Source organism: Rattus norvegicus, chromosome 20 (genome assembly GCF_036323735.1).
Source record: "Rattus norvegicus strain BN/NHsdMcwi chromosome 20, GRCr8, whole genome shotgun sequence".
Lineage (NCBI taxonomy): Eukaryota > Metazoa > Chordata > Mammalia > Rodentia > Muridae > Rattus > Rattus norvegicus.
The window spans coordinates 21665618-21685000 of record NC_086038.1 but is presented as its reverse complement, the minus strand read 5'-3'; the positions used below and the strand labels follow the sequence as shown (position 1 = coordinate 21685000).

Sequence of the window (19383 nt, the reverse complement as noted above, 5' to 3'; positions counted from 1 at the left end):
TAATCACTAGACATCCTGGCAAACTGGTGAGTCTCAAGATAATAAGCTCTGTTCCCTCAGCGATGCTGAGCTCATTATCTCTCGAGCAGCTCACTTCACAATTAGGCTAATACTAGTCAGAAGTCTCACAAGGCTGACTTCAATGAAGTTGCAGTAAAATGGAGAAATTAGGGAACTAAGAAGAGAAAGCAGGTCTGAGTGGGAGTCGGGAAATTTCAACACGTCAACAATGCCCAAATTGCCTACAGATTCATGTCTGTTTTCTAAAAGTCATTTCAAACAGGATGTTAGAGATATCATCTCAGGGCCAGAATGCCTATAACCTTGTGTTTTACCATATCAGCCCTCCGTTCTCATCCCAAATCTAAATGAAACCTATCATTTCCTTCACAAAAACCAACTCAGGCGCTGGAGAGATTGGCTCAGTGGTTATTGAAAACGGTTTTCACTTGCTACTCTTGCAGAGGACCCCAGTTCACATCCCAGCATCCATGTTGGGCAGCTCACAGCTGCTTGTAACTCCAGCTCCAGGGGATCTAGTGCCTTCTGGCCTATCCTGCCTCCCTCCACACACACACATGTGCACATACATGCACACATACAGATAAGTAATCTTAACATTTTTTTTCTTTTCTTTTCTTTTTTTCGGAGCTGGGGACCGAACCCAGGGCCTTGTGCTTGCTAGGCAAGCGCTCTACCACTGAGCTAAATCCCCAACCCCAACATTTTTTTAAAAAGGCACTTCTACCCTTATAATTTCATTTACAAAATAAAAAGTCTTTAACATAAGAGAAGTAGGGCTGGAGAGATGGCTCAGCAGTTAGAGCACTGACTGCTCTTCCAGAGGTCCTGGGTTCAAATCCCAGCAACCACATGGTGGCTCACAACCATCTGTAATGGGATCCGATGCCCTCTTCTGGTGTGTCTGAAGGCAGCTACGGTGTCCTCATATAAATAAATAAATAAACTTTTTTTTTAAGCTTCCTGATATAATACAATCCCCAGTGCACTAGGATTACATCAAAACATGACTCAGGGCACACATCATTTCTTCCAAGAAGATGGGTTCTTGAGATTGGAGACCTGAGGTCCTAAGGAAGAGTCTGACCTGGTCTCTGTCATACAGATAGTTCAGAGGTCATTGGGCTATTAGCCACCTCTGCCTGGTTGTGACAACTTGGGGGAGCCTCTGGCTTTACAGATAAAGTAAAGGTCATTCAATAATTAGTTATCTCTGGTCCTAACTGTGGGAGCTTGGGGAGCCCTTAGCAATGAGGGTCTGTTAACCAGGCTGTTAATTATTTCCAGTTCCCAGCTTTCGGCATGGCAGGACAGGTTTTCATCTTTCCCTTTGGAAAGGGAATCCAGCAGCGTGTTTGACATTCCTAGTGCCACTGGGTCTGGAGGTCTGTGGGCACAAGGACCGTCACACCGCTCCCCAAAGGGGAACAGGTTGAAGTATGCAGAGGACTGTCTGATAGGAGCTGTGAGCTTTAGGGACATAGGACGGCCTTACAGGAAAAAAGCTGGGGGTTAGGGAAGGTAATGCCCTCCCCCACTCTTCTCCTTGACTTCAATCTGCCAGGACTCTCCATTGGCCAAATGCAATTGGAAGCTTAAGAAAAGGGGGAGCCCATTATTGCAACTTGTAATCCAGCCCATAGGGGTGCCCTGTCATGTGTGCCCAGTAAGCATTCTGGTAACAATGCTCAATTTTCTTCTGGGAACTGCCTTCTCACTCCTTCCCTGTAATTTAAACAAGAGTGATGGCATCACTGGCTTCGGGGAAAGTCACACGATTCAGGCCTGCCCAAACACAGCATTTCAAGCCTCTGATTACACTCACTGCTTCAGAGACAGATAGTCAACCAGCTAAGGACGAGGAGGAGCGAGGGAGATGCAAGCTAGCTTCTCCTCTGAAGGGAAATGTTAGCTGAGAGCAACTGGAAGGCACACTGCTCTCCGAGGGGGAGCCTTGGAGAAAAAGGAAGTTTGAATTAAGGAGAAGAAATCGATACTCCAGTGACACTCTGATCAATATTACATTGTCCTGAAACCCATGGTGTCCACCCTGGCCCAAAATGGAAAGAGTATTGAAAATATAAGATTCTATAAGATAAGATAAAATATAAGATTCTATAAGCCAATACTGGGCCGTAAGTTCAAACCCTGGCTCCTTTCTCCCAGTTTGTGAACACTGGGAAATTATCCACCTTTATGAAAGTTGACTTTAAACTGTAATTTATAATGCCCAGCCAGCCTTTTTGGTGGCCACAGAGTTAAAGACCCCGAAAAACATTGTGCAAATGTCACAGATTTTTTCGGTGGATCATTCCCACTTTCACATGTACTACCATCGGGACAGTGTGTGCCACAGTCAGGAACACACAACATTCTAAAATTACATCCAGGGCTGAGTAATGACATATTGAAAAGCAGCTGCGAGGATCCCTGGCCATCTCAACACTGCCAACTGAAGAAAGAAAGAAAAAAAGAAATTGACGAGGTTGGCTTTGTTTTAAAGAAGCGGAATGGAATTCACATCTAAGACACAGAATGACGAGAAGGAGGTTGCTGGATTGAAAAACGACGCCTGAAACAATGCCGGAACTACAAGATAACTGGAAACCCACAGAAGCAGAGAAAATTATCCCAGGCTGGGGGCACTGTGATTCGGGCTGCAACTGTCAACAGCTGGAAAGCTGCACGTCCAAAGTCAGAGCTCCGTCTGAAAGATGGAATGCTTCCTCCCAGACAGAGCCCTGCTCAAAGAATACCCATGAAACACTGAGGAAGAATAAAATCCAAGAAGCCGGTGGGAGAGACCGAAGGCCAAGGCTCAAAACTGCAAAAATATCAAAGACCCTGGTGCAAAGGTGGACCCTGGAAGAAAGCACGGTATCCACCCAGCCTACCCGGTGGTCAAACCCCAGGTGGAAATTCCAAGACCAAAGTGAGAAAAATCCACTGCACAGCAAGAAAAGGTCTTACCTGGGGTTGGGGATTTAGCTCAGTGGTAGAGCGCTTGCCTAGGAAGCGCAAGGCCCTGGGTTCGGTCCCCAGCTCCGAAAAAAAAGAAAAGAAAAAAAAAAAGAAAAGGTCTTACCACAAGGCAGGAGGGAAAAACTTATATGCAGAAGACCTTGGTGTTCTCATCAGTTCCTTGCCATAGAGATATGAGTGGATGGACCACTCAAGTTTTTTTCCTGGTCCAACAAGTCAATTAAAAGGAGGAGTGTTTTGAATACATTGTTGGCACGCTGAACACACAGAATTTTACCAATGACTGGGAAACCGAGAAATGCATCCAATGGCAGTGAAGATTTCCTACAAGGTGGTGATGTATGTCTTTAATCCCAGCACTTAAAAGGTAGAGTCAAGCAGAACTCTGGGAGTTCAAGGGCAATTTGGTCTGCATAGTGAGTTCCAGGCCAGCCAAGACTTTATAGGGGGACCCTGTATCAAAATAAATAAAAAGTGTTATTGTCTCAAGTGAAGAGAAAAAACAGAATTCTTGCAAAATGTTTGAAAGAAATTAGTTCAAAATGCTCATCAGCATCTTCTTGGAGAAAGCACTAAGCTGTTTGCTCGGTCGGGCAAGAACTGTAAACAACACCATCATTTTCTACCCATGGCTAGTAATCCAGTCATAAAAGAGAATCTCATTAGACCAATGTTTCTATTTGAAGCATTTCCCTCTTGGAGGGAAAAAAATGTGCTTATAAGATTCAGGAAGTGGAAAGTACAAAGCTCAGGAAGTAAACCACACTTACAAAGCTCAGGAAGTTCCTGAAATTCACAATGTGGAAGGAGAGTCTCTCCTGCTTGCCCAGATGCCTGCAAGGGGAACAGACAGCTCCAAGGTGGAGTCTTTCTGAGTCACTGCCTGCACTGTGGTGGGCTTCTTGATGATGCATCTGCTTTTAAGTCACACCTTGCCTTTATGTCTATAAACTACCCAAATTAACTCACGGGTTCACTCAGCCAGACTTGGGCAGAATCATTTCTTCAGTCTGCTATTAATAGTCTGTGTATGATAAGCAGACCTTTGTTCACATTTCCACAGGAAAAAATACATGATACATGAAAATTTTGAGGTGAGATGAACCCAGCATAGATGACTTAGAGCCCGAGTTTGCTTAATGCAAAGTTACAAAGGAGAGAAACAGGTGAGTTTTCTGCCCATCTAAGTGGCTAGAGGAAAGGAATAAATCAACTAGAAGGGGTTTGTTGATACCTTGTATTTTTTAAGGGTGGACCCATGATTCTCGATGTAGCCCAGATACAAACAGTACACAATAAATGCAAAGGGCATTTATTCTGCAGAGAACCTGCATGCAGGGGTCCAGCATACTTCAGGATGGAAGACAGATGTGGACTTTGCAGGGTCAATGTAAAGCCCCTTAGGGTAGGAGTGGGGCACTTTTACCTTTCTTTCCCTTGATTGGTTGGTTCTATCTCCAGTATGGGTGCCTTCATGATTGGTTAAGGCTTTGGGGGGATTTGAGGGGCTTTTTCTGATTAAATATACTTGGCTCAAGCTAGCTTGTGGGGCAGCTTTACAGCTCCTGGCTGTCTGCCCATGAGGTTGGCCCAGGCTAGGTGGAGGTGCTGTAAGACTCGACCTGAGTCTTACTACTTACTACTGGGAGACTCTGGTGAATGAGACATGAGACCAGAGATCAATGCAAAAGCAAGAGGATTATTATTCCAGCGAGCTGGGGTCTGCCTACATCAGGAAGAAAGTTGACCCCAAATAATCCATTAGTATACTTTTGATACATTTAGTAAAGGGTGAGTTACAGCGATGGTGATTGGGCATACAAGCATTGGTGAGCTCAGTTGACCTTTAGGTTGCTGCTGACTCGGGCAACATCAAGGCCCTTGATCTATATTCCTCTAGATAAAGTTGGGACAGCCCTGCCTGGGAGGAAAGGGCTGCCTGGCATCTTGGAGACGTTCCAAGAACTGGGCCAGTTAAGATTGGGACATTCCCTCCTGGATGGGAGGGGCTGTTTGGCGCCCTGAAGCTGGTGGAAAATTACTAGCCCTTTTCTTTCATTTCCCCCCTTTTTCCTGTGAGTGTTTCAATCATGAAATCACCCAGTTTCTTCGGCCATGTAGCCTGGTACTGGTGTCTAAGCACCATTATTTGCACTGTATTAATGCGATCTTCAACAAAGGATACAAAGCAATTTAAAATGCAGGGTCCAAAGGTCAGAAGCAAAAGTAAAACAATTAAAGGTCTCATCAGGGTAGAAACCAGAGTGGTCAACCACGGGGAGGAATTGAACCATGATTCAAACCAGCTCTGTGTCGCCTCTTTTCCCAATGTAGGCAGACCCCAGCTCGCTGGAATAATAACCCTCTTGCTTTTGCATCGATCTCTGGTTTCACATCTCATTCACAGGAATCTCCCGGTAGTTAAGACTCAGGTTGAGTCTTACAGTGCGACTTTCTGATTGGCTGCCCCTGAGGGGTGGGGTTTTTTTTATTTTTTTCCTAGAATTGACTTGTTTTGAACTTTTCCAGTTCTGGGAAACAGAAAGCTAGACCCAGTCTCCCAAACTGCTAATTTGCAGCCTGTCATGGAGTCAGCCTGGCTCTAACTAACTGTCCTCTCAACAACCACCTCTTGGACACATCACCAAGCCTAACACTTCTTACAGGATCTTCCCTCTCCGGTGGTGTTGTTGCTTTTTCCCTCTTCTGGGCCACTGACATCTCTTACCACAACTGCTCTTGGTTACTGTATAAGTTATCTGTCTTGCTGTGATGAAACACCCTATAAAGGCAACTTGAAGAAGAGAGTAAGTTGACTTGGGCTCACAGTTTGAAGTTCCAGTCCATCGTGCTGTGGAGGTGTGGGCAGGAGAGCTTGAGGCAGCTAGTCACTTTGTATCCACAGTCAGGAGTGGCAACAGGAGCCTGAGGCAGCTGGTTACTTTGTTTCCACAGCCAGGAAGCAAAGAGAGATGAATATACTCAGCTCCTGTTCTTCTTTTTGTTCAGTTCCGGCCATAGCTGTGGAATGGTTCAGATAATAATTCCGGTGGCTCTCCCCACTCAATTAACCTAATCTAAATAATCCCTCATGGACAGCTTCGTCCCCTCAATGATTCTAGACCCAGCAAGGTTAATAGTCAAACCATCAGATTTATCATTGAATTCCTAAGAATTCCTCTGATTCAGATAGGAAGACATCAGGACTGGAGAGTGACAGTGGGCCTGGCTTGCCCATCTTCAATTTCAAAGCCCACCCTCAGTGACGCACTTCCTCCAACAAGGTCACACCTACTCCTACAAGTCCATACCTCCTAATAATATCACTCCCTATAGACCTAGAGGGACCATTTTTATCCAAAGCACCACAGAATCAAACAAACAAACAAACAAACAAACAAAGGCAATCACATGTAGAACAGATTGTAGTACGAGTGTCATAGGCTATTGAAATAAAAGACTTAAAGCATAAAGACTTAAAGAACACCACAGGAGAGATGGGTAGGGATGCAGCTCACTTGGTAGCGTGTTTACCAATCACACATGAAGCCCTGGCATGGGTATTTATGTACAATTTTACCACAAATGGGTTTTGTTTTACAAAATACTTACATTATCAAATCAGAATAATTTGGTGGTTTTGACTCTTTCAGCTGTTTCCTTGTTACTACCATTTACCAAGAGCTTTTTTTTTTTAAAAAAAAAATCATTCAGTGTTTTAATTTTATCTCAACAAATCACTGGGAATTGTAAGTCTGGCATGACATGAAGCTGTGAAGTGGCAGAGATTAAACTTAAGGTATTCTGCATTCGGGTGGGACGCACATTGGTCAGAAGGATGGGTCGGCCAGCTTCTTTAAGACAAATTGGTATCACATTGGCAAGAAGGATCAGCAGAGAATGGCGCTTGCCACAAAACTGATGACGAGCTTGAACCCAAAACCCTGCATGTTGAAAAAGAAAGAACAACTCTCAAAGTTATCCTCTGACTTCCACATGCAACACGGCCTACACACACACACACACACACACACACACACACACACACTCTCTCTCTCTCTCTCTCAATAATGGGGGAAAAGAAGTGTATTTTTTCAAATATAGACTTGCCCATTCTTAATGACAATAAACATCTATGTCCATGGGATAACTTGTCCTTGTGATCCTAAAAGTTCCTTAATTTGGGTTTTGGTTTTTTGTTTTGTTTTTCTGGAGTTGGGGACTAAACCCAGGACCTTGTGCCTACCACCAAACTAAATCCCCAACCCTTAATTTGGGTTTTGTTTGTTTGTTTGTTTGTTTTAAAGTTCCTTAATTTAAAACACAAGCAGCATGGATAAAAGCCAGGTTCTGTGATATCCTCTCCCCCCCCCCATCCCCAATGGTGCAGTTCAACGTCGTTCTACTTAGAGGCAGGTCAGATTCTAAAAGATTGCCAAGTCAGTGTATGGATAAATCAAAGGAGCGGCCCATGGTGGTTGGGATGGAAGAAACAAACACATTTCTCCTGAGCCTTTCTTGTCTCTAAGGTCTTTAGCTAAGGGACCCACTATTCAAGCCATTAACCATGCCCCTCTGTATAGATCCCAGCCTGGGCAAGGGCCTTGGGACAAACCAAGCCTACTTCCTTACAGAGGCCCAATATTGGGGGTGGTGGCTCACACCTGTAACCCCAGCACTCTCGCAGCTCAAGTGAGTACCAGCCAAGGCTACAAAGCAAACCAGGGATGTGTCCAAACAACAGAATCAAGAAGACTCACAGGAGAAAGTCTCCTCCACTCTCCAGGACCCATTTGATGGAAGCAAAGCACTGGCTTTGGCCACTTGACCACTGCCCTCCACATGCGTGCCATAACACATATGTACCATAACACATGTGCCCATACACATACACACCCAAGTAAATAAATGTAGTGAGAAAAAGCTCAATGAGCAAATAATCACTGAGCTGTCTACTCTGACACATGCATTGACCAATAGGAGAACGGCTCAGGCTATGACCTCATCTCTTCACAGTAGACAGTCATTATTGTGAGCACCTAATGTAAATCATTTAATCCTTCACGTATCTCCATTTCATAAATGAGAGGATCGGCCATGGAGAATTTTAATTGTTAGCTTCCTCTTCTCACAGGAAAACCATCCATAAATATAGGACTTGGAAGTCGTGTGAAATTTGAACCCAGGCTCCCTGGCTTCAGGGCACTGAACTGGACTAAAAGCCTATGCTGCTTCTCAAGGGCGAGCGATAACCTAGAAAGAGCAATGGAATGGGCAGGCGAGAGGGCTCTGCTGGTAAAGGTGATTGCCACCCAAGGCGACAACGGGAATCAGATCCCTGGAACCTACAGGAATGCAGGAGAGAACCAACTCCACAAGGTTATCCTCTGACTCCCACACACCAATAGCATGTGTATGCCCCCACCCCACTCACCTTTCCATCCCTCTTCCCCTCTCCCTCCCCCACACTAATAATAAACATTTTTTAAGAAAAGAGAGAGAACAATGGTCTTTTCTTTTTAACCCTGCTGGCTACATGACCCTGGGCCCTGGTCCTTTAAAATGGATTGGTGGTGGACCAGTGAGATGCCCCAGAAGGTAAAGGACTTGTGGTGCAAACCTCATTACCTGAGTTCAAGCCCCAGACCTCACAAAAAGGAAAAAAGAAGAGAATCTATTTCACAAAACCATCTTCTGACCTCCCATGAGCACTATAAGGTGCGCCTGCTGTGCCCCAATGGTTATGACAGCATGAATACTTTAAAAGACAGGTGGAGGAAGGGTGTGCTCTGGGGGGAAAGGCTTATATGGGGGCAGTGAGGGGGTAGGTGAAGGAGCTGAAGGAATGAGGGTTCATGGGAGATGATTAACTGAAGACCACATAGAAATCTTTTCTCTTAGAACTTCTCCCATCCCATCATAAAATAGATAGATAGATAGATAGATAGATAGATAGATAGATAGATAGATAGATAGATAGATGGATGGATGGATGGATGGATGGATGGATGGATGGATAGATAGATATGTGTGTCTGTCTATCTGTCTGTCTGTCTTAGGGTTTGCATTGCTGCAAAGAGACACCATGACCAAGGCAACTCTTTTAAGGTCAACATTTCATTGGGGCTGGCTTACAGGTTCAGAGGTTCAGTCTATTATCATTAAGGTGGGAGCATGGCAGCAGCCAGGCAGGCATGGTGCAAGAGGAGCTGAGAGTTCTACATCTTCATCTGAAGGCCACTAGGAGAAGACTGATTCTCAGGAAGCTAGGATAAGGGTCTTAAAGCCCATGCCCATAATGGCAAACTTCCTCCAACAAGGAAACACCTACTCCAACAAGGCCACACCTCCTAATAGTGTCGCTCCCTGGGCCAAGCATATTCAAATCACCACAGTATGGATGTATGGATGTGTGTGTGTGTGTGTGTGTGTGTGTGTGTGTGTGTGTGTGTGTGTGTACACACATATGTATCTGTATGGGGAAAGAGAGAGGAGAGAGAGAGAATGGGGGAAAACTGCAAACCTAAAACCAACATCCTACTGTCCTATCAAATAAAAGTACTCTTTGTCCTCACAGCCAGTGGGGCCAGGAAAATGGGACTTTTCTCTTTACTTCACAGTCTATGACAGTAACAATATTGTTAGCTAGCAGCTGCACTTTAACTGAACACTTCAAACCCACCACACTGTATTCCACTCCACAGAGAGCAGCTGATGTAATTGTAACAGCCTCTTTGTGAAACAGGCATTAGAGTGTGCATGCTGACGAATGATAAACACTGAAAGAGAGTCTCCATGGGCAATAATGGAGCTGTCAGCTGCCTACATGGGTGTACAGCTCTGATCCCAGAACCTGAGAAGTAGAGGTCAGTAGATCAGTCATCCATAGAGAGCTGGGGGGTCATCCTGGGCTACATAAGACTGTCTCAAGGTCCGGAGAGATAGCTTGGTGGTTAAGGAGCTGAGTTTGGTGCCTACACCCAAATCAGCACCAGTTTACATGCAGCCATAACTCTCCCCCCCCCCCTGAGGGATTGGACACCCTCACCTGGCTCCTGTGAGAACTGTACTCATGTGCGCATACTGGTTCCTCAGAACCAAACTTAGGTCCTCTACAAGAGCAGCAAATGCCCTTAACCAAAAGACTCCTCGCTAGCCCCCAAAATGAAATAAATCTTAAAGGAAAAAGAAAGATGCACAGTAAACCAAATATCCAACAAGAAGCCAATGTTTAGGAGAACGGAAGCTGGCACACTTACACAGTTCATAATGGGGACAGTGGTGGTGTCCGTGCAACCCTTGAGAACACTATATGGGTCAGTTTATCTGCTTGTCAATGAAACCATCAAGTCCCTGAGAGCAGAAGCTAAAACTCTTCTTATCCTCAGGTTTGGCATAGCATGTTGGGACCGGAAGAGAACGAGCTACCTCTTAATACAAATCAGAAGGTATAATTAGCAACAGCCATTGTCTCGGACGAAAGGAGCTCAATGGTTTCCCAGTCTTCTCGGGGACGTTTTTAAAGCCATTTTGCACTTAGACTCATTTCTAAGTCTTTCCCTTGGCAGTGAGAGTTTTGCTGACGTTTCCCGGGCTTCTTCGAACACCCTGAAGGATGCGTGCCGTCACCGTGGTTTTCTACGTGGCTGGAATGTGGCTTAATGCTGTTTGGGAAAGTTTTTCTACATCTGTCCCCGCTTGTGTGCAATGTGCTAACCGGGAGACCTTCCGTGGTGTCCCCGTTTCCGAAGTTAATTTGCTAAACAGCTGCTCTAAGAAAATGGTCCAGATGGTTCCTGACATGGAGAGATAATAAATAAGTGGTCCTTTCCGCTTGATACATGGTGTTTGCTGTGGTTTCTGTAACGAGATGTGGCTTTTAAAGGACCAAAAACAAAAAAACAAAACACTCGATTCCATGACCACCCAAGGCCCATGGAAACACATGTGGCTCATGTGTGGCTCATATGTTTAAACGTTTAAATGTCAGATCACTCTTTCCAGGTTCAAAGCGGGTCACAGTGCGTGGGATACCGCTATGGCGCTGACTTGGGTCTCGTCCCAATATTCTAGTAGCTTTATACGTACTATATTGCTTAATCCTTTCAACCATCCCATGCTGACAGTGCCGTCGCTGTTCTTACATTCTACAATGGAGAAATTGCTCAAGGGGTCAGGAGTGTGGTTAAATGGTAGAATACTGAACTAGTGTACACAATGCCCTGGGTGCAATCCCAGGGACAGATAAACCAGGTCTGGTGGCACACTTGTAACTCCAGAGCCCAGGAGATAGACACAGAAGGGTCGTGAAGGTTAAGATCATCCTAGCTCTATAGGGACTTGGAGACCGGCACCGGATATAAGACCCGAGTGGGGGGTGAGGAGAGCAAAGAAAAGATAATTTGGGAAGAGAGGCAGGGTTCAAAATCATTAATAAGTAGTCGAGTATCTGCTACCCAGGCTTGTATTCCTCACATAATCTACACTCTCCACCCCAATGGTTTGTAGGTATCCTACTACTGCATTAAGTTCCCATCTTGTCTCAAAAATAAGGTAAAATAAAATAAACCCCCCCGGCCATACCAGAGGACCCCACTCAGACTTTCTAATCTCCCTTTGCAAGGGGCTGAGGTTAGCAAGGTTCCTTTTGTCAATACCTAGTAGCAGCCTGAACTGGATTAGGCAGGCTCCAACATACCAGACAAATCAGACTTAAATGATGGGATGCTGTGTTTATCAAGATTCTTTCATAAGGGATGTCCCCTGTGGTTGAGAGACAATAAGCCACTTGGAGACTGTAGGTAAAGTTGCCTGGGGTGTGTGAAGGCTACTGAACCAGAGGTGGGTGCTGAAGGAGTCCCGGTCTTGATGGATCCTGTGTATGCTTTGAAAGGGGGTGCATTCGAGGCTGTGGCTAGAGTAAGAAGTATCTGAAACTGAAGAGATCTGACTCGGATCTGCCTCTCCCACAAAAGCATTTTTAAACTCTCCCCTACTGAAGAAACATTGACAAGTTATTTACAGAGCACACCACGTAAGCTGCCCCGGAGCTTCCAGGATGAGGTATAGCTGGCCTCTACCTCCCACAGAATTGTCTCTAGACACTTTCAATTTTCTTGAGTTTAACTAGTTTCTGACTGTTAAGATTTGGAGCCCCTGCTTTAAATAAAACTGTAGGCACCATTCTCTCTTAAACATCAGACGGTGATAGATTTTACCAGCTCACAAGGCATTACAGAAAACAAGTCTAAAGAAACACTTGACTGTTGCGGTAAATATTAAAAATAACCACAATCCCTCGCTAGCTGGCATGGCTGAGCCATATGGCATTAGTAGGCTATATTCGTCTCAGCGGCGGCTGGTTCTGGGGCACCACACCATGCTAATTCTAGCTATTCGCTGGTACCAGCGGCGGTCGCCCTTCTGGCTCTCTGCCACGGACCTCTGCTCACATTCCCAGCATCCACCCCCTAATGGTTATAGTGTCAGCTCCCAGCAACCCGATAAAATCAAGACTCAAATAGCTTGCAATTTATCAATCAGATTTATATCTAAAATTCTCATCCCACAAAACATCCACACAATAAACTCACAACCAATTGGTAATGATATAAAGTGCCCACCTAGATAAGATAAACTGTCCTATAAAAATCCATCCCTTAAGAAATATTCATAATTACCCATGGCCATTTAAGGTCACACAGATCTGGGTCATCCTTCTCTGCCTCCATCTTGACTCTTCTCCTCTTCTCTTTCCCCTCTCCTCCCTTCAAAACTCTGTGCCTGCCTTACTTTTTCAGAGCCCAGTCACAGGCCTTGCCTAAACTTGTGCCAGCCCTCACCTACTTATAGACCACAATCTATACCTGGCCACCACACTCCAGGGCAGGCCTCATACTTGGGAGTAGTTGGCCAACACAAGCCAGATGCCACAGGTGTGTGTGTGTGTGTGTGTGTGTGTGTGTGTGTGTGTGTGTGTGTGTGTGTGTGTATGTGTGCTTGCTTTGTAAGAGAGAGCAAGAAAATAAATCTGAGTGAGTGGGGAGTTAGGGAAGAATCTGGGGGACATTAAGGAAGGGGAAATTATGATCAAAATATACTTTATGAAATTCTCAATTATTAAATTAAAACATAAAGAAAGCATATCTTTCCTCAATAAAACTAGAGTAGAATCATGTATGGTGGAGCATACTTTTAATCCCAGCACTCAGAAAGCAAAGGCAGGAGGATCTCTGTGAGTTCAAGGCCAGCCAAGGTTACATAGTAAGACCCTATAAAAAATTAGATGGATAGACAGACAGACAGACAGACAGACTTTTCACCAAGTCACATCAGTTAGGAAAAGAGATCATTGTTCTGAGCTGACAGTCTGTCTACCTGATGGAAGAAAGGTCCTTTCTCTTAATAATAGTGTGTCTGGCTGCTGTACCACATGGTGCAGCAAGGCCCTTTGTCTCTTTCTGCCTCTCCTCAGCATTCTGGCTGCTCGACCTCCCTGCTGCATCCCAGGGCTCTCTGCCCTCACTTTGGTTCTCCTGGCAGGTAAGTTATACATAAACAACGTAGGGGGATACTGGGAAAACAAGGAAAATTTCTTCAGAAAGGATCCACAGAAGATGAGGCAGGCTCATTTACAGAAAAGACCAGTTGTAGTCCACATGAAAGGATATAGCCATCCGAAATGGGGTGCTAAAGCCACAAGTAGGGGCACACCCCCCTAACCCCACATTTAGGAGGTGGAGGCGAGAGGTTCAGATGATGTATGCTGTCATTCTTGGCTACAGAATGGTGGGAGGCCAGCCTGGGCTATAGGAGACCTCGCCTTAAAAAAAAAAAATCCAAGGAAAAGAGAACAGAGACGGAAGTAGGGAGGGAAGGAAGGGAGGAAGAGAGAAAGGAAGGAAAGGAGGAAAGGAGGAAAGGAGGAAGGAAGAAATGGAGGGAGGAAGGAAGGGAAGAAAGGGAACTATGGGAAATTAATTTAACAAAAACATGCAAGATAGACTGTGAGGGACTGCGCCGTTGTCCCTCCAGGTCCACACATTGAACCCTAACCCAAAATGACGATATTTGGAGATGGGACTCTCAAGTGGTAGTTATACATCCATGAGGTCATAAGGGAAGAACCTTAATTCAGAAGGCCTTAAGATTAGTGTGTTTGCAATACACACACACACACACACACACACACACACACACACACCTGTATGCAAGGCTGACTACAATCCAGAAAGAGAGACCTCCCTGGAACCAGCCTCTGGTACATTCCCAGCCTTCGGGACCATAAGAAAGTATTTCTGTCCTTTACCCCACACCACAGCCTATACCCACTCTCTAACACTGGGCAACTGGCATTAAGCACTTACTCTAAGGAGACTGTTCTAGCTTTGGTGCTGGTGGCCCATGTGACAGTGTGCACAATTGGCCTCACTTCCTCTTGGTCTCTTCCTTGTCTTCCCCCCCTACGTGTAGATAATTTCGAAGGCTTAATTCTGAGGTATGTTGCTCTGTTCTCCCCAGGCGATATATATCTCACTACTTCTGCCACACATATTTTTTGTAGTTTAATATGACTGAAATTAACATGTGTTTAGCATCCACTAAGTCTTGTCAACTGCTGTTCACTTGAACTGAAGTCAAGTTTCTCTAGAGAGAAGCTAAGGTCGCGCCTCAAATATGGCTCAAAACCATACAGAGGCCACCTTGAATTAAATTCTCTCCCTGACCTTTTATTCAATCCTTGGATAGAGTCAGGTCCCAACAACCACAAGAATGTGTCTGTGGTCCCAATCGAGGGAAGGTTTTCATTTCTGGCTCCTACCCCAGAGCCATGTTGAAAGCGTCAAGGTTTCTTTCTGAACTGCTTTGCATAGAACCTCCCACAGGCAGGATTCAGCCTTTTTCCGGCTTGTCAACATCAGCTGTTGAATGACCCAGATAGAGTCACCATCCTGAGTGTTTTAACTTCTTGGGGATTTTTTTTGAAGACACGATCCTGTTTTTATTTGTGTGTACGTGTGTGTGCATATGCACGTGTGTGTGTGCATATGCACGTGTGTGTGTGCATATACCTAAGTGCCTGCATGTGCGTGTGCACATGCGTATAAGTGCCTGCTGAAGCCAGAAGAGGGCGCCAGATCCTCTGGAGGGGGAATCATGGGCTGTGTGAGTTGCATGACCTGGGTACAGCAAACCAAACTCCAGTCCTCTAGAACAGAAGCAAGCAGTCCTAACTGCTGAGCCATCTCTCCAGGTCCTGTTTCTATTTCCTTTTGTTTCAGAGTTTGGTTGGGTTTTTTTTTTTTTTTCTTTTCTTTTCTTTTTTTTCCGGAGCTGAGGACAGAACCCAGGGCCTTGCGCTTGCTAGGCAAGCACTCTACCACTGAGCTAAATCTCCAACCCCTGTTTGGTTGTTTTTTAATGCATTTGTATCTGTGCCCCTGCATGAGTTTATGTGTGTCATATGCATGCGAGTATCCAGGAAGGCCTGAAGAGGGTATCAGATGTGGATTGCTGTCTGAATGCAGGGGAGGGAGGCACAAGATAAGGCAAGGCCTGTGATTGGGCAGTGAAAAAGTAAGGCGGGCACAGAGTTTTGGAGGAGAGGAGAGAGATGGAGGCAGAGAAGGACGGCCCAGATCCGAGTGGCCTTAAAGGGCCACAGGTAGTTATGAATATTTCATAAGGGGTTGATTTTTTTAAGGGATGGATTTTTATAGGACAATTTTTATTTTATCTAGGTGGGCAGTTTATATCAATATTAATTGGTTCAGAGTTTATTATTTGGATGCTTTGTGGGGTGAGGATTGACTGATAGAAATCCGATTGATAAATTACAAGCTTCCAGAGTTTTGATTTTAATGGGATACTGGGAATTGTGGCAATAACCACAGGGGATGATGCTGGGAATGTGAGCAGAGTCCACAGCAAGAGAGTCTCAAGAGAGGCGGTCTCTGTATGGGACTGGCATGGCAGCAACCTGCCGTGGGAACTACGGATAGATAGATAGATAGATAGATAGATAGATAGATAGATAGATAGATAGATAGATGGATGGATGGATGGATGGATGGATGGATGGATAGATAGATAGATAGATAGATAGATAGATAGATAGATAGATAGATAGATGATAAAAGAAAAAAGCAGAAAAGCAGAACAGGGCTCCCTGTCTATCCAGACTGGACCAATGTGCCCCACACCCTCACTACTCCCACTTAATGAATCTGCCCCTGAAGCAGCTGGCACAACAGAAGATCTTCTCCCAGTAAACGGGAGCAGCCAGGGAGATCCCCTATGAGACTGCAGCATAAGGCCAGTCACAGTCAGCATGGCAAGACTGAACAAAGCCGTGAAGGCAAAGTCATGGCCCATCAGTTCCTCTCCCTTGAAGCCGTTAAATGGTGCAAACTGCTACTGTTTGATAAGGCTTGGTAGCGGTGTAGTAGCCAGCCTTACTGAAAACCCGACCATCGGTGACAAGCCTGGGTAGTTCCCAATCACAGTGACCCAGATCTCTGTTGCTCAGGAGAAGCAAGTCCATGGAAGGGGCTTAGTTGCTGAGAAACAGAGAATCTAGACAGCAGCAAACGAGACCCCCAAACCCACCTCCTACGAGAGTCTAGCAACAGATCCTTCTACCCTGTAGAGTTCTCAGACCATGCAGCCCCACAAATGAATAAGAATTTTGAGACAGAACTCCCAGCCAAGCCACGCCCTATTGCCTGGGCCCCATGGAACTGTCCTGACAGAAGGTTCTTTAAAGGGAAACACTTGCCTTCATGCGCTGACCCACACATTTTATTCCAGCACTCGTGAGGAAGAGAGACAGGTTGATCTGCAATGAGTTGCAAGGCCAGCCTGAGCCATGTATTGAGTTCTAGACCATCCAGGGATATAAAGTGAGACCTGGCCCAGAAGCAGGGGTTGCTATCAGACAATTATTAAAATAGTAGACTCCTAGGAATCCATGCTGGAGGAAGAAAAAAGATAAATCTCCTATACCATCCAGAAGAGGAATTTGCAGCCCCAGGAAGATTTCACACAGTTCTGACGACTTGAGGCCAGCTTCCAGGAGCCTCAACTTAAACCTAAAGTTCCCATCAGGACAAAGACAGACTTGAGGTCAGTGGGCCTTTTATTGGTTTGTTCCTCTTCTCAATGTGCCCAGAGTAAATAAACTTCAGCTTTTCAATGCTATTTATCTCTTTAATGGGTTTGTTTTGGACAGGTGACCCAGCCTGGCTTGTAGAAACTGCCAGAAGCCAGGCTTTGAATCTAAGAAACTCTGGAGTCACAGACTGTGTGAGATGATAAAATTTTCTGTTCATGCTGCTACATGCTTGACACAGTTTGACCCCACGGCAACACATAAGTCATATTTGATTCTTCTTCCTTTTCCTCTGTCTCTAAAGAATCTCATAATAGGGGTTGGGGATTTAGCTCAGTGGTAGAGCGCTTACCTAGGAGGCGCAAGGCCCTGGGTTCGGTCCCCAGCTCCGAAAAAAAGAACCAAAAAAAAAAAAAAAAAAAAAAAGAATCTCATAATAACTTAATCCTATGTCACAGGTGTTTTCCCACATCGATCATCTGACGACAGGACCTTTCATCCATTTGCTGGTTCCGAGACTTGTCTCTTAGATGAAGAGTCGTGCAACTTCCCAAGATCAATGGTGCCTTCGAAATGAGAAATCTAAAGAAACAATCTGTTCTAAATCCAATCAGTAACATAATGTACAGCCAAAGCTTCTGGTAAGGGAGTCATGAGGTGCCACTCAGAGAACTGGTTAATGTAGAGACAAAGGCAGTAGCTGACAAGAAATGGGGGAGAAAACTCAGCATTTCGGCAAGCGTTTCTGCAATGCTCCACACTGCCGCTAGATGGCAATAAAGTTGTATCATGCGATTATTCACTTAGCCAGCTAAAGTACTTTGAAGGAGTGTCACTGAATAAAAGCTAAAGAAGTTCTTAGTTGCTCAGTTGACATAAATTTTTAAGTTACTATTTCTGTTTAGGAATTAAAATTAAGTTTCACACACTGATTTGAGGTCCTAAGGTCCCTTTTGGAGACAAAGGTGAGTTTTAATGTAGTCGTTATTTTTCTCAAACATTGATAGCCTAGAGCCAGTGTGAGACGGTCCAGTGGGTGTCAGCTGCACAAGCTGGGACCGACGTTTGATTCCTGGAACCCATTAAATGTAGACGTAGAGAACCAGCTTCACAAAGTTATCATATCTCTCTCTCTCTCTCTCTCTCTCAATAATAATAATAATAATAATAATAATTTAATAACTACAAATATATTAATCACAGCACTTTATAAGCATTCATCCCACCCATTCATAATCTTTAATTAGAGGCACATTCATTTCGATTTTGAAAAATAGGTACAGACAGATCAAAGGACAAAAGGGCACTCATAATTACAGCTCACGTCTTCTTTCTTTCCTTCCAACTAGTCCGGACTATAAGAGGTCATCTAGCTTAATAATTAAGCACACAGGCCTTGGAACTAGATTGGGTAGGTTTCAAACCTATTTCCACCTTGAACGATATCTCATTAGCTCCCCAAAAACAAATGAGTTTTTAAAATGAATTTGTACGCATGGAGCAGTGGTGGTAACACTTGTTACTGCGACGGGCATTTCAGATATCGAGTAACCTTTTTTTTTTTCTTTTTTCCTTATTTCTTCCCCCACCCCACCCCCCCCCCCCCCCCCCGAGCTGGGGACCGAACCCAGGGCCTTGCGCTTCCTAGGCAAGCGCTCTACCACTGAGCTAAATCCCCAACCCCTCGAGTAACCTTTTAAGTTCCTCCTCTCTGAGGAACTCTGCACTATGGAAACCCACAGTAAGAACTGAAGCATGGGACACGGCCAACAGAACCAAGGTCCACAGATAAAGAGGCAAGCGGGGTCAATAGGAGTTGGTCCTTACTGTTGACAGAGAGGACACCCTCGCAAAGAATAAACTGGAACACAGCCTTCAGGGTCTGAAGTCAGCGAACTTTCACCCCCATCATGACCAAGCACTCTTATTGATTGACTGAGGAAACTCCCCCAAGACAGGCGTGCAGCCATACCGGCACAGCTGGAAGCCAGAGCCATTAGCACAGGCTGCCGTTCATCCAGTCTGTTCCGGTTATGGCCACTGAACCTCCTGAGGAACGTAACCTTCATTCTTCATTACAGCCGAGTCAGAGAGACAGAGAGAGAGAGAGAGAGAGAGAGAGAGAGAGAGAGAGAGAGAGAGAGAGAGAGAGAGAGAGAACTTTGAAGCTTAGACTCATGCAGTAAGATAGTTAAGTTTCAGGGGCTGGAGAGATGGCTTAGCCTCTTCCAAGAGGTCCTGAGTTCGACTCCCAGCAACCAGGCACAGTG

At 45.1% G+C, this 19383-nt stretch overlaps 3 long non-coding RNA genes across 3 annotated transcripts in view; all 3 read left to right on the top strand.

The window, feature by feature from the left end:
* LOC134483798 (uncharacterized) overlaps window positions 1-8497 on the top strand; it is an 8621-nt gene extending 124 nt beyond the window's left edge. Inside the window, exons 1-2 of the long non-coding RNA XR_010060826.1 lie at window positions 1-26; window positions 8138-8497. The exon at window positions 1-26 is cut by the window's left edge and continues 124 nt beyond it. This is a non-coding gene — a long non-coding RNA (uncharacterized LOC134483798). The remainder of the gene's footprint in view (window positions 27-8137) is intronic.
* Window positions 8498-10275: 1778 nt separating this feature from the next.
* Window positions 10276-10841, top strand: LOC134483797 (uncharacterized). Its single transcript, XR_010060825.1, has 2 exons — window positions 10276-10451; window positions 10572-10841. It is a non-coding gene; the product is annotated as an uncharacterized LOC134483797 (long non-coding RNA).
* A 5940-nt stretch (window positions 10842-16781) lies between these two features.
* On the top strand, window positions 16782-17970 carry LOC134483934 (uncharacterized). The gene is made up of 2 exons (XR_010061146.1): window positions 16782-17127; window positions 17572-17970. It is a non-coding gene; the product is annotated as an uncharacterized LOC134483934 (long non-coding RNA).
* The last annotated feature ends 1413 nt before the right edge of the window (window positions 17971-19383 follow it).